This window comes from Oncorhynchus gorbuscha, unplaced genomic scaffold (assembly GCF_021184085.1).
Source record: "Oncorhynchus gorbuscha isolate QuinsamMale2020 ecotype Even-year unplaced genomic scaffold, OgorEven_v1.0 Un_scaffold_1904, whole genome shotgun sequence".
Taxonomy (NCBI): Eukaryota; Metazoa; Chordata; class Actinopteri; order Salmoniformes; family Salmonidae; genus Oncorhynchus; species Oncorhynchus gorbuscha.
Window position 1 is genome coordinate 62501 of NW_025746553.1, and position 17079 is coordinate 79579.

Here is a 17079-nt window from a genome sequence, read left to right on the forward strand (position 1 = left end):
ATTACAGACATTACGGACAGCTACAGGCATTACAGATATTACGGACAGCTACAGTCATTACAGACATTACAGACAGCTACAGGCATTACAGACATTACAGACATTACAGACATTACGGACAGCTACAGTCATTACAGACATTACAGACATTACGGACAGCTACAGTCATTACAGACATTACGGACAGCTACGGTGATTACAGACATAACGGACAGCTACAGTCATTACAGACATTACGGGCAGCTACAGTCATTACAGACATTACGGACAGCTACAGTCATTAGAGACATTACGGACAGCTACAGTCATTACAAACATTACGGACAGCTACAGTCATTAGAGACATTACGGACAGCTACAGTCATTCGAGACATTACGGACAGCTACAGGCATTACAGACATTACGGACAGCTACAGTCATTACAGACATTACGGACAGCTACAGTCATTACAGACATAACGGACAGCTACAGTCATTACAGACATTACGGACAGCTACAGTCATTACAGACAATACGGACAGCTACAGTCATTACAGACATTACGGACAGCTACAGTCATTAGAGACATTACGGACAGCTACAGTCATTACAGACAATACGGACAGCTACAGTTATTACAGACATTACGGACAGCTACAGTCATTACATACATTACGGACAGCTACAGTCATTACAGACATAACGGACAGCTACAGGCATTACAGACATTACAGACAGCTACAGTCATTACAGACATTACAGACATTACGGACAGCTACAGTCATTAGAGACATTACGGACAGCTACAGTCATTACAGACATTACGGACAGCTACAGTCATTAGAGACATTACAGACAGCTACAGTCATTACAGACATAACGGACAGCTACAGTCATTACAGACATTACGGACAGCTACAGGCATTACAGACATTACGGACAGCTACAGTCATTACAGACATTACAGACATTACGGACAGCTACAGTCATTACAGACATTACGGACAGCTACAGTCATTACAGACATTACGGACAGCTACAGTCATTAGAGACATTACAGACAGCTACAGTCATTACAGACATAACGGACAGCTACAGTCATTACAGACATTACGGACAGCTACAGGCATTACAGACATTACGGACAGCTACAGTCATTACAGACATTACAGACATTACGGACAGCTACAGTCATTACAGACATTACGGACAGCTACAGTCATTACAGACATACCGGACAGCTACAGTCATTACAGACATTACGGACAGCTACAGTCATTACAGACATTACGGACAGCTACAGTCATTACAGACATAACGGACAGCTACAGGCATTACAGACATTACGGACAGCTACAGTCATTACAGACATTACAGACATTACAGACATTACGGACAGCTACAGTCATTACAGACATTACAGACATTACAGACATTACGGACAGCTACAGTCATTACAGACATTACGGACAGCTACAGTCATTAGAGACATTACGGACAGCTACAGTCATTAGAGACATTACTGACAGCTACAGTCATTAGAGACATTACGGACAGCTACAGTCATTACAGACATTACGGACAGCTACAGTCATTACAGACATTACGGACAGCTACAGTCATTAGAGACATTACGGACAGCTACAGTCATTAGAGACATTACGGACAGCTACAGTCATTACAGACATTACGGACAGCTACAGTCATTAGAGACATTACGGACAGCTACAGTCATTAGAGACATTACGGACAGCTACAGTCATTACAGACATTACGGACAGCTACAGTCATTAGAGACATTACGGACAGCTACAGTCATTAGAGACATTACGGACAGCTACAGTCATTACAGACATTACGGACAGCTACAGTCATTACAGACATTACGGACAGCTACAGTCATTACAGACATTACGGACAGCTACAGTCATTAGAGACATTACGGACAGCTACAGTCATTAGAGACATTACGGACAGCTACAGTCATTAGAGACATTACGGACAGCTACAGTCATTAGAGACATTACGGACAGCTACAGTCATTACAAACATTACGGACAGCTACAGTCATTAGAGACATTACGGACAGCTACAGTCATTAGAGACATTACGGACAGCTACAGTCATTACAGACATTACGGACAGCTACAGTCATTACAGACATTACGGACAGCTACGGTCATTACAGACATTACGGACAGCTACAGTCATTACATCATGCATTCATGTAGTTGACTGTGTTGTGGTGTTGTGCAGGAGACCTGGGGATTTAACCTGGTTCATGCATGTAGTTGACTGTGTTGTGGTGTTGTGAAGATTTAACCTCGTTGGTAAAAAAAAACAGCTCCCTGATTGATCCGCTTTTCCGTCCTGACCTCTGACCAACAGCAACACCTTCTTAGAGGTCAAGTCCGTCTCCAACCAGATCTGGAAGTTCCAGCGTTACCAGCTGATCATGAAGTTCCACGACCGGCCCCTCCTCCCTCCGCCCCTCATCATCTTCAGCCACATCTACATCGTTCTGAAATACGTCTTTCGTCGCTGCAAGAGGAGAACAGAGGGAGAGCAGGACGACAGGGACAACAAAGGACTACGTCAGTGGTTTTCGGGGATATTGGTTTACTGATTGGATGACTGGTTGATTGGTCGACTCTGATTGGATGACTGGTTGATTGGTCGACTCTGATTGGATGACTGGTTGATTGGTCGACTCTGATTGGATGACTGGTTGATTGGTCGACTCTGATTGGATGACTGGTTGATTGGTCGACTCTGATTGGATGACTGGTTGATTGGTCGACTCTGATTGGATGACTGATTGATTGATTGGTTGACTCTGATTGGATGACTGATTGATTGGTTGACTGATTGGTTGACTCTGATTGGATGACTGATTGATTGGATGACTGATTGATTGGTTGACTCTGATTGGATGACTGATTGATTGATTGGTTGACTGATTGGATAACTGGTTGATTGGTTGACTGATTGGATGACTGGTTGATTGGTTGAGTGATTGGATGACTGGTTGATTGGTTGAGTAATTGGATGACTGGTTGATTGATTGAGTGAATGGATGACTGGTTGATTGGTTGAGTGATTGGATGACTTGGTTGATTGATTAGCTAGCTGGCTAACTGGCTGAAATGGTTTTCTGGCTGGCCTGCCGGTTGGTTGGCTGTCTGGTTGGTTGGCTGGGTTGACTGATTGGATGACTGGTTGATTGGTTGACTGATTGGATGACTGGTTGGTTGTCTGGTTGATTGGATGACTGATTGGATGACTGGTTGATTGGTTGACTGATTGGATGACTGGTTGGTTGTCTGGTTGGTTGTCTGGTTGATTGGATGACTGGTTGGTTGTCTGGTTGGTTGTCTGGTTGATTGGATGACTGGTTGCTTGTCTGGTTGGTTGGCTGGGTTGACTGATTGGTCCTTCCGAGACCGATGTCAGTGCGTTCTACCAGGTTTCAGAAGCAGTTGAACTCCACCAACCCCGGCTCCAGCGTGTGACGTGTGCTTCTCTCTCTGACAGAGCTGCTGCTGAACGCTGAGGAGCTGAAGGCTCTGTATGACTTTGAGGAGCAGTGTGTGGAGGAGTATTTCAGAGAGAAGGAGGACGAGGAGCAGTCGTCTAGCAACGAACGCATCCGGGTCACATCGGAGAGGTCGGAGACCGGACAGCTATGGTCTTTCCTCTTTGGGGGAACTACTTACATTTAAATTAGCCTTGTAGAACTGTCTCAGTATTCGCTACGGTTATTCATATTTATTAGTAATACATTTGGTGTAATCCCAATACATTTGGTGTAATCACAAGACATTTGGTGTAATCCCAATACATTTGGTGTAATCCCAATACATTTGGTGTAATCCCAATACATTTGGTGTAATCCCAATACATTTGGTGTAATCCCAAATCATTTGGTGTAATCCCAATACATTTGGTGTAATCCCAATACATTTGGTGTAATCACAAGACATTTGGTGTAATCCCAATACATTTGGTGTAATCCCAATACATTTGGTGTAATCCCAATACATTTGGTGTAATCCCAAATCATTTGGTGTAATCCCAATACATTTGGTGTAATCCCAATACATTTGGTGTAATCACAATATATTTGGTGTAATCACAATACATTTGGTGTAATCGGCAGGGTGAGTAAAGAGTTGTGGTACCGTTGACTCTCTCTCCTCTCAGGGTAGAGAACATGTCGATGCGTCTGGAGGAGGTGAACGAGAGGGAGCACTCCATGAAGGCTTCCCTGCAGACGGTGGACCTGCGACTGGGTCAGCTGGAGGAGTTCTCTGGACGTATGATGAACGCCCTGGAGAAGCTGGCCGGGGTGGACCACAACGACCTGGTCAGAACCCAGTCGGGGGTCTCCTCGGTCTGCGACACGTCCTCTCTGCTCCGTCACAGCTCCATCAACAGGTTCATTAACAACTTTAATGACTCCAGATGAGAAAGACGGAATGGTCTGCTCTGTCATGTACAGTACAGTAGTCTAGTGTTTATTAAGGATGATGTTTACTGATGATCAGTACAGTAGTCTAGTGTTTATTAAGGATGATGTTTACTGATTATCAGTACAGTAGTCTAGTGTTTAATAAGGATGATGAGAGGATGATGTTTACTGATGATCAGTACAGTAGTCTAGTGTTTAATAAGGATGATTATCAGTACAGTAGTCTAGTGTTTATTAAGGATGATGAGAGGATGATGTTTACTGATGATCAGTACAGTAGTCTAGTGTTGAATAAGGATGATGTTTACTGATTATCAGTACAGTAGTCTAGTGTTTAATAAGGATGATGTTTACTGATTATCAGTACAGTAGTCTAGTGTTTAATAAGGATGATGTTTACTGATTATCAGGACAGTAGTCTAGTGTTTATTAAGGATGATGTTTACTGATTATCAGTACAGTAGTCTAGTGTTTAATAAGGATGATGTTTACTGATTATCAGTACAGTAGTCTAGTGTTTAATAAGGATGATGTTTACTGATTATCAGTACAGTAGTCTAGTGTTTAATAAGGATGATGTTTACTGATTATCAGTACAGTAGTCTAGTGTTTATTAAGGATGATGTTTACTGATGATCAGTACAGTAGTCTAGTGTTTATTAAGGATGATGAGAGGATGATGTTTACTAATTATCAGTACAGTAGTCTAGTGTTTAATAAGGATGATGTTTACTGATTATCAGTACAGTAGTCTAGTGTTTATTAAGGATGATGTTTACTGATGATCAGTACAGTAGTCTAGTGTTTAATAAGGATGATGAGAGGATGATGTTTACTGATTATCAGTACAGTAGTCTAGTGTTTAATAAGGATGATGTTTACTGATTATCAGTACAGTAGTCTAGTGTTTAATAAGGACGATGTTTACTGATTATCAGTACAGTAGTCTAGTGTTTAATAAGGATGATGTTTACTGATTATCAGTACAGTAGTCTAGTGTTTAATAAGGATGATGTTTACTGATGATCAGTACAGTAGTCTAGTGTTTAATAAGGATGATTATCAGTACAGTAGTCTAGTGTTTAATAAGGATGATGTTTACTGATGATCAGTACAGTAGTCTAGTGTTTAATAAGGATGATTATCAGTACAGTAGTCTAGTGTTTATTAAGGATGATGTTTACTGATTATCAGTACAGTAGTCTAGTGTTTAATAAGGATGATGAGAGGATGATGTTTACTGATTATCAGTACAGTAGTCTAGTGTTTAATAAGGATGATGTTTACTGATTATCAGTACAGTAGTCTAGTGTTTATTAAGGATGATGTTTACTGATGATCAGTACAGTAGTCTAGTGTTTAATAAGGATGATGAGAGAATGATGTTTACTGATGATCAGTACAGTAGTCTAGTGTTTAATAAGGATGATTATCAGTACAGTAGTCTAGTGTTTAATAAGGATGATGAGAGGATGATGTTTACTGATGATCAGTACAGTAGTCTAGTGTTTAATAAGGATGATGTTTACTGATGATCAGTACAGTAGTCTAGTGTTTAATAAGGATGATTATCAGTACAGTAGTCTAGTGTTTAATAAGGATGATGAGAGGATGATGTTTACTGATGATCAGTACAGTAGTCTAGTGTTTAATAAGGATGATGTTTACTGATGATCAGTACAGTAGTCTAGTGTTTATGGACGATGTGAGGATGATATTTACTGATTATATATCTGTCTGTGTGTCTGTCTGTCCATCAGCTCTGACGGCTACAGTCTGTACCGGTACCACCTGGAGATGGGAGATGACACCCGCTCTGAGGCTGGGGACATCAGGAGCCCTGAGAGGAAGGGTAGCCAGAGGAAGGTGGTTGAGAGGAAACGGAGTATGAGAGAAACCACGACCAGCATCACGGCCTCTGTGAAGGAGTACGGAGCCACGTTAGACGTGGTGGGCCCCAGAGAGAGGAATCATTCCAGCTCCAGTGTCTCTGTCTGCGAAGGGGTGAAGGAAACCCCAACCCAGAGGCCTGAGGTTCCTACAGAGGCTTCTCCACCGCCCTGCAGCCCTGCAGCCTCGATGGACGCGGCCCTGGAGAAGGCAGGCGTGACCACGGAGAAGATCAAGCTAGAAGCAACCATCTCATACCCTCTGGAGAGGGTCAGGTCCCTGCAGTACCAGTCACCCGAGACCCACAGTGACTGTCTCACCTCCAGGCCCAGATCCAGGAGCACTATGGTGTACAACCCAGCCGATGGGGGAGATGAGGGGGCTACTTGGGCCACAGACGTCAACAACCCCCTCACTGGGGAACTGGAAACGGTTACCTCCAGATCTCCAACCATGGGTCACTGGGCAGTGCGCTTCGAGTACAGAGTCCACCCCTGCCCGTTCGGCCACATGCCCAAAGTCTCCATGGAGAAGCTAGTCCCCACCACCACAGATACAAAGGACGAGGCAGAGGCAGACAGTGAACCACAGGAACCAGGGAAGAGCAAGTCAGAGAGCAACCAAGATGGAGGTGAGGAGAAGCAGGAAGCTGAGGCTAAAGATACTGGTGGAGGCCTTCTGCTTGTGGCAGAGGACAGGATGTATCCATCACTGAGGTCTAAGAGCCTGAACACCAACCCCACAGAGAACCAAGTCAGACAGTATTAAAGACCTAACAGCTATGTTAGGAGGGACTGGGCACAAAGGACCAAGTCAGACAGTAGTGGAAAAGACCTAACAGCTATGTTAGGAGGGACTGGGGAGACAGAGACAGAGGTAGAGACTGACAGACAGTATTAAAGACCTAACAGCTATGTTAGTAGGGACTGGGGAGACAGAGACAGAGGTAGAGACTGACAGACAGTATTAAAGACCTAACAGCTATGTTAGGAGGGACTGGGGAGACAGAGGTAGAGACTGACAGACAGTATTAAAGACCTAACAGCTATGTTAGTAGGGACTGGGGAGACAGAGACAGAGGTAGAGACTGACAGACAGTATTAAAGACCTAACAGCTATGTTAGTAGGGACTGGGGAGACAGAGACAGAGGTAGAGACTGACAGACAGTATTAAAGACCTAACAGCTATGTTAGTAGGGACTGGGAGACAGAGACAGAGGTAGAGACTGACAGACAGTATTAAAGACCTAACAGCTATGTTAGAAGGGACTGGGGAGACAGAGACAGAGGTAGAGACTGACAGACAGTATTAAAGACCTAACAGCTATGTTAGTAGGGACTGGGGAGACAGAGACAGAGGTAGAGACTGACAGACAGTATTAAAGAGCTAACAGCTATGTTAGGAGGGACTGGGGAGACAGAGACAGAGGTAGAGACTGACAGACAGTATTAAAGACCTAACAGCTATGTTAGGAGGGACTGGGGAGACAGAGACAGAGGTAGAGACTGACAGACAGTATTAAAGACCTACCAGCTATGTTAGTAGGGACTGGGGAGACAGAGACAGAGGTAGAGACTGACAGACAGTATTAAAGACCTACCAGCTATGTTAGTAGGGACTGGGGAGACAGAGACAGAGGTAGAGACTGACAGACAGTATTAATGACCTAACAGCTATGTTAGTAGGGACTGGGGAGACAGAGACAGACAGACAGTATTTAAGACCTAACAGCTATGTTAGAAGGGACTGGGGAGACAGAGACAGAGGTGGAGACTGACAGACAGTATTTAAGACCTAACAGCTATGTTAGTAGGGACTGGGGAGACAGAGACAGAGGTAGAGACTGACAGACAGTATTAAAGACCTAACAGCTATGTTAGAAGGGACTGGGGAGACAGAGACAGAGGTAGAGACTGACAGACAGTATTAAAGACCTAACAGCTATGTTAGTAGGGACTGGGGACAGAGAACCAAGTCAGACAGTATTAAAGACCTAACAGCTATGTTAGGAGGGACTGGGCACAGAGAACCAAGTCAGACAGTATTAAAGACCTAACAGCTATGTTAGGAGGGACTGGGCACAGAGAACCAAGTCAGACAGTATTAAAGACCTAACAGCTATGTTAGTAGGGACTGGGCACAGAGAACCAAGTCAGACAGTAGTGGAAAAGACCTAACAGCTATGTTAGGAGGGACTGGGCACAGAGAACCAAGTCAGACAGTAGTGGAAAAGACCTAACAGCTATGTTAGGAGGGACTGGGCACAGAGAACCAAGTCAGACAGTATTAAAGACCTAACAGCTATGTTAGTAGGGACTGGGCACAGAGAACCAAGTGAGACAGTATTAAAGACCTAACAGCTATGTTAGTAGGGACTGGGCACAGAGAACCAAGTCAGACAGTATTAAAGACCTAACAGCTATGTTAGTAGGGACTGGGCACAGAGAACCAAGTCAGACAGTATTAAAGACCTAACAGCTATGTTAGGAGGGACTGGGCACAGAGAACCAAGTCAGACAGTAGTGGAAAAGACCTAACAGCTATGTTAGGAGGGACTGGGGAGACAGAGACAGAGGTAGAGACTGACAGACAGTATTAAAGACCTAACAGATATGTTAGTAGGGACTGGGGAGACAGAGGTAGAGACTGACAGACAGTATTAAAGACCTACCAGCTATGTTAGTAGGGTCTGGGGAGACAGAGACAGAGGTAGAGACTGACAGACAGTATTTAAGACCTAACAGCTATGTTAGTAGGGACTGGGGAGACAGAGACAGAGGTAGAGACTGACAGACAGTATTAAAGACCTAACAGCTATGTTAGGAGGGACTGGGGAGACAGAGATAGAGACTGACAGACAGTATTAAAGACCTAACAGCTATGTTAGTAGGGACTGGGGAGACAGAGACAGAGGTAGAGACTGACAGACAGTATTAAAGACCTAACAGCTATGTTAGTAGGGACTGGGGAGACAGAGACAGAGGTAGAGACTGACAGACAGTATTAAAGACCTAACAGCTATGTTAGGAGGGACTGGGGAGACAGAGACAGAGGTAGAGACTGACAGACAGTATTAAAGACCTAACAGCTATGTTAGTAGGGACTGGGGAGACAGAGACAGAGGTAGAGACTGACAGACAGTATTAAAGACCTAACAGCTATGTTAGGAGGGACTGGGGAGACAGAGATAGAGACTGACAGACAGTATTAAAGACCTAACAGCTATGTTAGTAGGGACTGGGGAGACAGAGACAGAGGTAGAGACTGACAGACAGTATTAAAGACCTAACAGCTATGTTAGAAGGGACTGGGGAGACAGAGACAGAGGTAGAGACTGACAGACAGTATTAAAGACCTAACAGCTATGTTAGAAGGGACTGGGGAGACAGAGACAGAGGTAGAGACTGACAGACAGTATTAAAGACCTAACAGCTATGTTAGTAGGGACTGGGGAGACAGAGACAGAGGTAGAGACTGACAGACAGTATTAAAGACCTAACAGCTATGTTAGTAGGGACTGGGGAGACAGAGACAGAGGTAGAGACTGACAGACAGTATTAAAGACCTAACAGCTATGTTAGGAGGGACTGGGGAGACAGAGACAGAGGTAGAGACTGACAGACAGTATTAAAGACCTAACAGCTATGTTAGTAGGGACTGGGGAGACAGAGACAGAGGTAGAGACTGACAGACAGTATTAAAGACCTAACAGCTATGTTAGGAGGGACTGGGGAGACAGAGATAGAGACTGACAGACAGTATTAAAGACCTAACAGCTATGTTAGTAGGGACTGGGGAGACAGAGACAGAGGTAGAGACTGACAGACAGTATTAAAGACCTAACAGCTATGTTAGAAGGGACTGGGGAGACAGAGACAGAGGTAGAGACTGACAGACAGTATTAAAGACCTAACAGCTATGTTAGAAGGGACTGGGGAGACAGAGACAGAGGTAGAGACTGACAGACAGTATTAAAGACCTAACAGCTATGTTAGTAGGGACTGGGGAGACAGAGACAGAGGTAGAGACTGACAGACAGTATTAAAGACCTAACAGCTATGTTAGTAGGGACTGGGGAGACAGAGACAGAGGTAGAGACTGACAGACAGTATTAAAGACCTAACAGCTATGTTAGTAGGGACTGGGGAGACAGAGACAGAGGTAGAGACTGACAGACAGTATTAAAGACCTAACAGCTATGTTAGTAGGGACTGGGGAGACAGAGACAGAGGTAGAGACTGACAGACAGTATTAAAGACCTAACAGCTATGTTAGTAGGGACTGGGGAGACAGAGACAGAGGTAGAGACTGACAGACAGTATTAAAGACCTAACAGCTATGTTAGGAGGGACTGGGGAGACAGAGACAGAGGTAGAGACTGACAGACAGTATTAAAGACCTAACAGCTATGTTAGTAGGGACTGGGGAGACAGAGACAGAGGTAGAGACTGACAGACAGTATTAAAGACCTACCAGCTATGTTAGGAGGGACTGGGGAGACAGAGACAGAGGTAGAGACTGACAGACAGTATTAAAGACCTACCAGCTATGTTAGTAGGGACTGGGGAGACAGAGACAGAGGTAGAGACTGACAGACAGTATTAAAGACCTACCAGCTATGTTAGTAGGGACTGGGGAGACAGAGACAGAGGTAGAGACTGACAGACAGTATTAATGACCTAACAGCTATGTTAGTAGGGACTGGGGAGACAGAGACAGACAGACAGTGTTTAAGACCTAACAGCTATGTTAGAAGGGACTGGGGAGACAGAGACAGAGGTGGAGACTGACAGACAGTATTTAAGACCTAACAGCTATGTTAGTAGGGACTGGGGAGACAGAGACAGAGGTAGAGACTGACAGACAGTATTAAAGACCTAACAGCTATGTTAGGAGGGACTGGGGAGACAGAGGTAGAGACTGACAGACAGTATTAAAGACCTAACAGCTATGTTAGTAGGGACTGGGGAGACAGAGACAGAGGTAGAGACTGACAGACAGTATTAAAGACCTAACAGCTATGTTAGGAGGGACTGGGGAGACAGAGATAGAGACTGACAGACAGTATTAAAGACCTAACAGCTATGTTAGTAGGGACTGGGGAGACAGAGACAGAGGTAGAGACTGACAGACAGTATTAAAGACCTAACAGCTATGTTAGGAGGGACTGGGAGACAGAGATAGAGACTGACAGACAGTATTAAAGACCTAACAGCTATGTTAGAAGGGACTGGGGAGACAGAGACAGAGGTAGAGACTGACAGACAGTATTAAAGACCTAACAGCTATGTTAGTAGGGACTGGGGAGACAGAGACAGAGGTAGAGACTGACAGACAGTATTAAAGACCTAACAGCTATGTTAGTAGGGACTGGGGAGACAGAGACAGAGGTAGAGACTGACAGACAGTATTAAAGACCTAACAGCTATGTTAGTAGGGACTGGGGAGACAGAGACAGAGGTAGAGACTGACAGACAGTATTAAAGACCTAACAGCTATGTTAGTAGGGACTGGGGAGACAGAGACAGAGGTAGAGACTGACAGACAGTATTAAAGACCTAACAGCTATGTTAGTAGGGACTGGGGAGACAGAGACAGAGGTAGAGACTGACAGACAGTATTAAAGACCTAACAGCTATGTTAGGAGGGACTGGGGAGACAGAGACAGAGGTAGAGACTGACAGACAGTATTAAAGACCTAACAGCTATGTTAGTAGGGACTGGGGAGACAGAGACAGAGGTAGAGACTGACAGACAGTATTAAAGACCTACCAGCTATGTTAGGAGGGACTGGGGAGACAGAGACAGAGGTAGAGACTGACAGACAGTATTAAAGACCTACCAGCTATGTTAGTAGGGACTGGGAGACAGAGACAGAGGTAGAGACTGACAGACAGTATTAAAGACCTACCAGCTATGTTAGTAGGGACTGGGGAGACAGAGACAGAGGTAGAGACTGACAGACAGTATTAATGACCTAACAGCTATGTTAGTAGGGACTGGGGAGACAGAGACAGACAGACAGTGTTTAAGACCTAACAGCTATGTTAGAAGGGACTGGGGAGACAGAGACAGAGGTGGAGACTGACAGACAGTATTTAAGACCTAACAGCTATGTTAGTAGGGACTGGGGAGACAGAGACAGAGGTAGAGACTGACAGACAGTATTAAAGACCTAACAGCTATGTTAGGAGGGACTGGGGAGACAGAGGTAGAGACTGACAGACAGTATTAAAGACCTAACAGCTATGTTAGTAGGGACTGGGGAGACAGAGACAGAGGTAGAGACTGACAGACAGTATTAAAGACCTAACAGCTATGTTAGGAGGGACTGGGGAGACAGAGATAGAGACTGACAGACAGTATTAAAGACCTAACAGCTATGTTAGTAGGGACTGGGGAGACAGAGACAGAGGTAGAGACTGACAGACAGTATTAAAGACCTAACAGCTATGTTAGGAGGGACTGGGGAGACAGAGATAGAGACTGACAGACAGTATTAAAGACCTAACAGCTATGTTAGTAGGGACTGGGGAGACAGAGACAGAGGTAGAGACTGACAGACAGTATTAAAGACCTAACAGCTATGTTAGGAGGGACTGGGGAGACAGAGACAGAGGTAGAGACTGACAGACAGTATTAAAGACCTAACAGCTATGTTAGTAGGGACTGGGGAGACAGAGACAGAGGTGGAGACTGACAGACAGTATTAAAGACCTACCAGCTATGTTAGGAGGGACTGGGGAGACAGAGACAGAGGTAGAGACTGACAGACAGTATTAAAGACCTACCAGCTATGTTAGTAGGGACTGGGGAGACTGACAGAAAGACAAAAAGCCTCAAAGACAGAACACCTGTGAATGACTTCTGATGATGTCTGACTGGCATGACTCACTGTGGAATGGAATAAACTAGCCAATGGTGTGTGGTGGAGCTGAGCAGCGCTGAACTACTGTCTGAGAACCCAGGAACGTTGCATATCTTGGTTTTTCCAAATCATACCAGTCGATGGGGACAGCTTTGAGCGAGCGAATGGCGAAAGTGCGGTGATAATTGAGTTGTTGTTAAATGTTAATTTGTTTATTAAATGTTTATTGTATTAAATGTTGATTGTATTAAATGTATTTCATGTTGATTAATCAGGTAAATAACATTGCAGATACAGACAGACATCTTATAAAGATAAGGGATATTTGTATTAATCTCAAAATGGAAATCATGACACAAACAAGGTAAGAGACAAGGCATAGTTTTTCCAAACATTTGTTTGATCCTAAAAAATGGGTAAAAAAAGGGACAATTATAACGACCTCTGTGTCACACAGATTGAATAACGTTGTATTCTGAAATTAAAAAATATTGTAATTATTTGAATTACAGTTGTGTTGAGTATCAGCATGTCGGTCTATCTGTGAGTTAAAATGTTGTAACAGCGCCATCTAGAGCTCAGCTGAGGATTCAAAGGACCTTAATTACATCAACAATCCACATGGGAAGAACATACAGCAGGGATGAGCAGCTCCAGTCCTCGGGGCCTGATTTATAACACACTTTTGGCCCAGTCCAAGCTGGTAAACCTGACGCTAAGAATCAACTAATCATGGGTCGCGTTCCCCTATCCAGGTGTTGTAATATCTACTATGTGTCAGCAGCTTTCTGAGACGGGGAACACAGTCTGAGTCGGGGAACACAGTCTGAGACGGGGAACACAGTCTGAGACGGGGAACACAGTCTGAGACGGGGAACACAGTCTGAGTCGGGGAACACAGTCTGAGACGGGGAACACAGTCTGAGACGGGGAACACAGTCTGAGGCGGGGAACACAGTCTGAGAACACAGTCTGAGGGGGAACACAGTCTGAGAACACAGTCTGAGACGGGGAACACAGTCTGAGTCTGGGAACACAGTCTGAGTCGGGGAACACAGCCAAAGTCTGAGACGGGGAACACAGTCTGAGTCTGGGAACACAGTCTGAGTCGGGGAACACAGTCTGAGTCGGGGAACACAGTCTGAGTCGGGGAACACAGTCTGAGTCGGGGAACACAGTCTGAGACGGGGAACACAGTCTGAGACGGGGAACACAGTCTGAGTCGGGGAACACAGTCTGAGACGGGGAACACAGTCTGAGAACACAGTCTGAGTCGGTCAGTTAGTACCATACTATATACAGGGTCAGTAAATACCATACTATATACAGGGTCAGTTAATACCATACTATATACAGGGTCAGTTAATACCATACTATATACAGGGTCAGTTAATACCATACTATATACAGGGTCAGTTAATACCATACTATATACAGGGTCAGTTAATACCATACTATATACAGGGTCAGTTAGTACCATACTATATACAGGGTCAGTTAATACCATACTATATACAGGGTCAGTTAGTACCATACTATATACAGGGTCAGTTAGTACCATACTATATACAGGGTCAGTTAATACCATACTATATACAGTGTCAGTTAGTACCATACTATATACAGGGTCAGTTAATACCATACTATATACAGGGTCAGTTAATACCATACTATATACAGGGTCAGTTAATACCATACTATATACAGGGTCAGTTAATACCATACTATATACAGGGTCAGTTAATACCAGACTATATACAGGGTCAGTTAGTACCATACTATATACAGGGTCAGTTAATACCATACTATATACAGGGTCAGTTAATACCATACTATATACAGGGTCAGTTAATACCATACTATATACAGGGTCAGTTAATACCATACTATATACAGGGTCAGTTAATACCATACTATATACAGGGTCAGTTAATACCAGACTATATACAGGGTCAGTTAGTACCATACTATATACAGGGTCAGTTAATACCATACTATATACAGGGTCAGTTAATACCATACTATATACAGGGTCAGTTAATACCATACTATATACAGGGTCAGTTAATACCATACTATATACAGGGTCAGTTAATACCATACTATATACAGGGTTAGTTAATACTATATACAGGGTCAGTTAATACCATACTATATACAGGGTCAGTTAATACCATACTATATACAGGTCAGTTAATACCATACTATATACAGGGTTAGTTAATACTATATACAGGGTCAGTTAATACCATACTATATACAGGGTCAGTTAATACCATACTATATACAGGGTCAGTTAGTACCATACTATATACAGGGTCAGTTAATACCATACTATATACAGGGTCAGTTAACACCATACTATATACAGGGTCAGTTAGTACCATACTATATACAGGGTCAGTTAATACTATATACAGGGTCAGTTAATACCATACTATATACAGGGTCAGTTAATACCATACTATATACATGGTCAGGTTAATACCATACTATATACAGGGTCAGTTAATACCATACTATATACAGGGTCAGTTAATATGGTCAGTTTAATACCATACTATATACAGGGTCAGTTAATACCATACTATATACAGGTCAGTTAATACCATACTATATACAGGGTCAGTTAATACCATACTATATACAGGGTCAGTTAATACCATACTATATACAGGGTCAGTTAAAACCATACTATATACAGGGTCAGTTAATACCATACTATATAGACAGGGTCAGTTAATACCATACTATATACAGGGTCAGTTAATACCATACTATATACAGGGTCATTTAGTACCATACTATATACAGGTCAGTTAATACCATAATATATACAGGTCAGTTAATACCATACTATATACAGGGTCAGTTAATACCATACTATATACAGGGTCACTATATACAGGATCAGTTAATACCATACTATATAGACAGGGTCAGTTAATACCATACTATATACAGGGTCAGTTAATACCATACTATATACAGGGTCAGTTAATACCATACTATATACAGGGTCTGTTAATACCATACTATATACAGGGTTAGTTAATACTATATACAGGGTCAGTTAATACCATACTATATACAGGGTCAGTTAATACCATACTATATACAGGTCAGTTAATACCATACTATATACAGGGTTAGTTAATACTATATACAGGGTCAGTTAATACCATACTATATACAGGGTCAGTTAATACCATACTACATTTACATTTACATTTAAGTCATTTAGCAGACGCTCTTATCCAGAGCGACTTACTATATACAGGGTCAGTTAATACCATACTATATACAGGGTCAGTTAATACCATACTATATACAGGGTCAGTTAATACCATACTATATACAGGGTCAGTTAATACCATACTATATACAGGGTCACTATATACAGGGTCAGTTAATACCATACTATATACAGGGTCAGTTAGTACCATACTATATACAGGGTCAGTTAATACTATATACAGGGTCAGTTAATACCATACTATATACAGGTCAGTTAATACCATACTATATACAGGACAGTTAATACCATACTATATACAGGGTCAGTTAATACCATACTATATACAGGGTCAGTTAAAACCATACTATATACAGGGTCAGTTAATACCATACTATATAGACAGGGTCAGTTAATACCATACTATATACAGGGTCAGTTAATACCATACTATATACAGGGTCAGTTAATACCATACTATATACAGGGTCAGTTAATACTATATACAGGGTCAGTTAATACCATACTATATACAGGGTCAGTTAATACCATACTATATACAGGGTCAGTTAAAACCATACTATATACAGGGTCAGTTAATACCATACTATATAGACAGGGTCAGTTAATACC

The 17079-nt window shown here is 42.9% G+C and overlaps 1 pseudogene; it reads left to right on the plus strand.

Annotated features, from left to right (window-relative positions):
- The window catches only part of LOC124024513, a 45254-nt pseudogene extending 38144 nt beyond the window's left edge, over nt 1-7110 (plus strand).
- The last annotated feature ends 9969 nt before the right edge of the window (nt 7111-17079 follow it).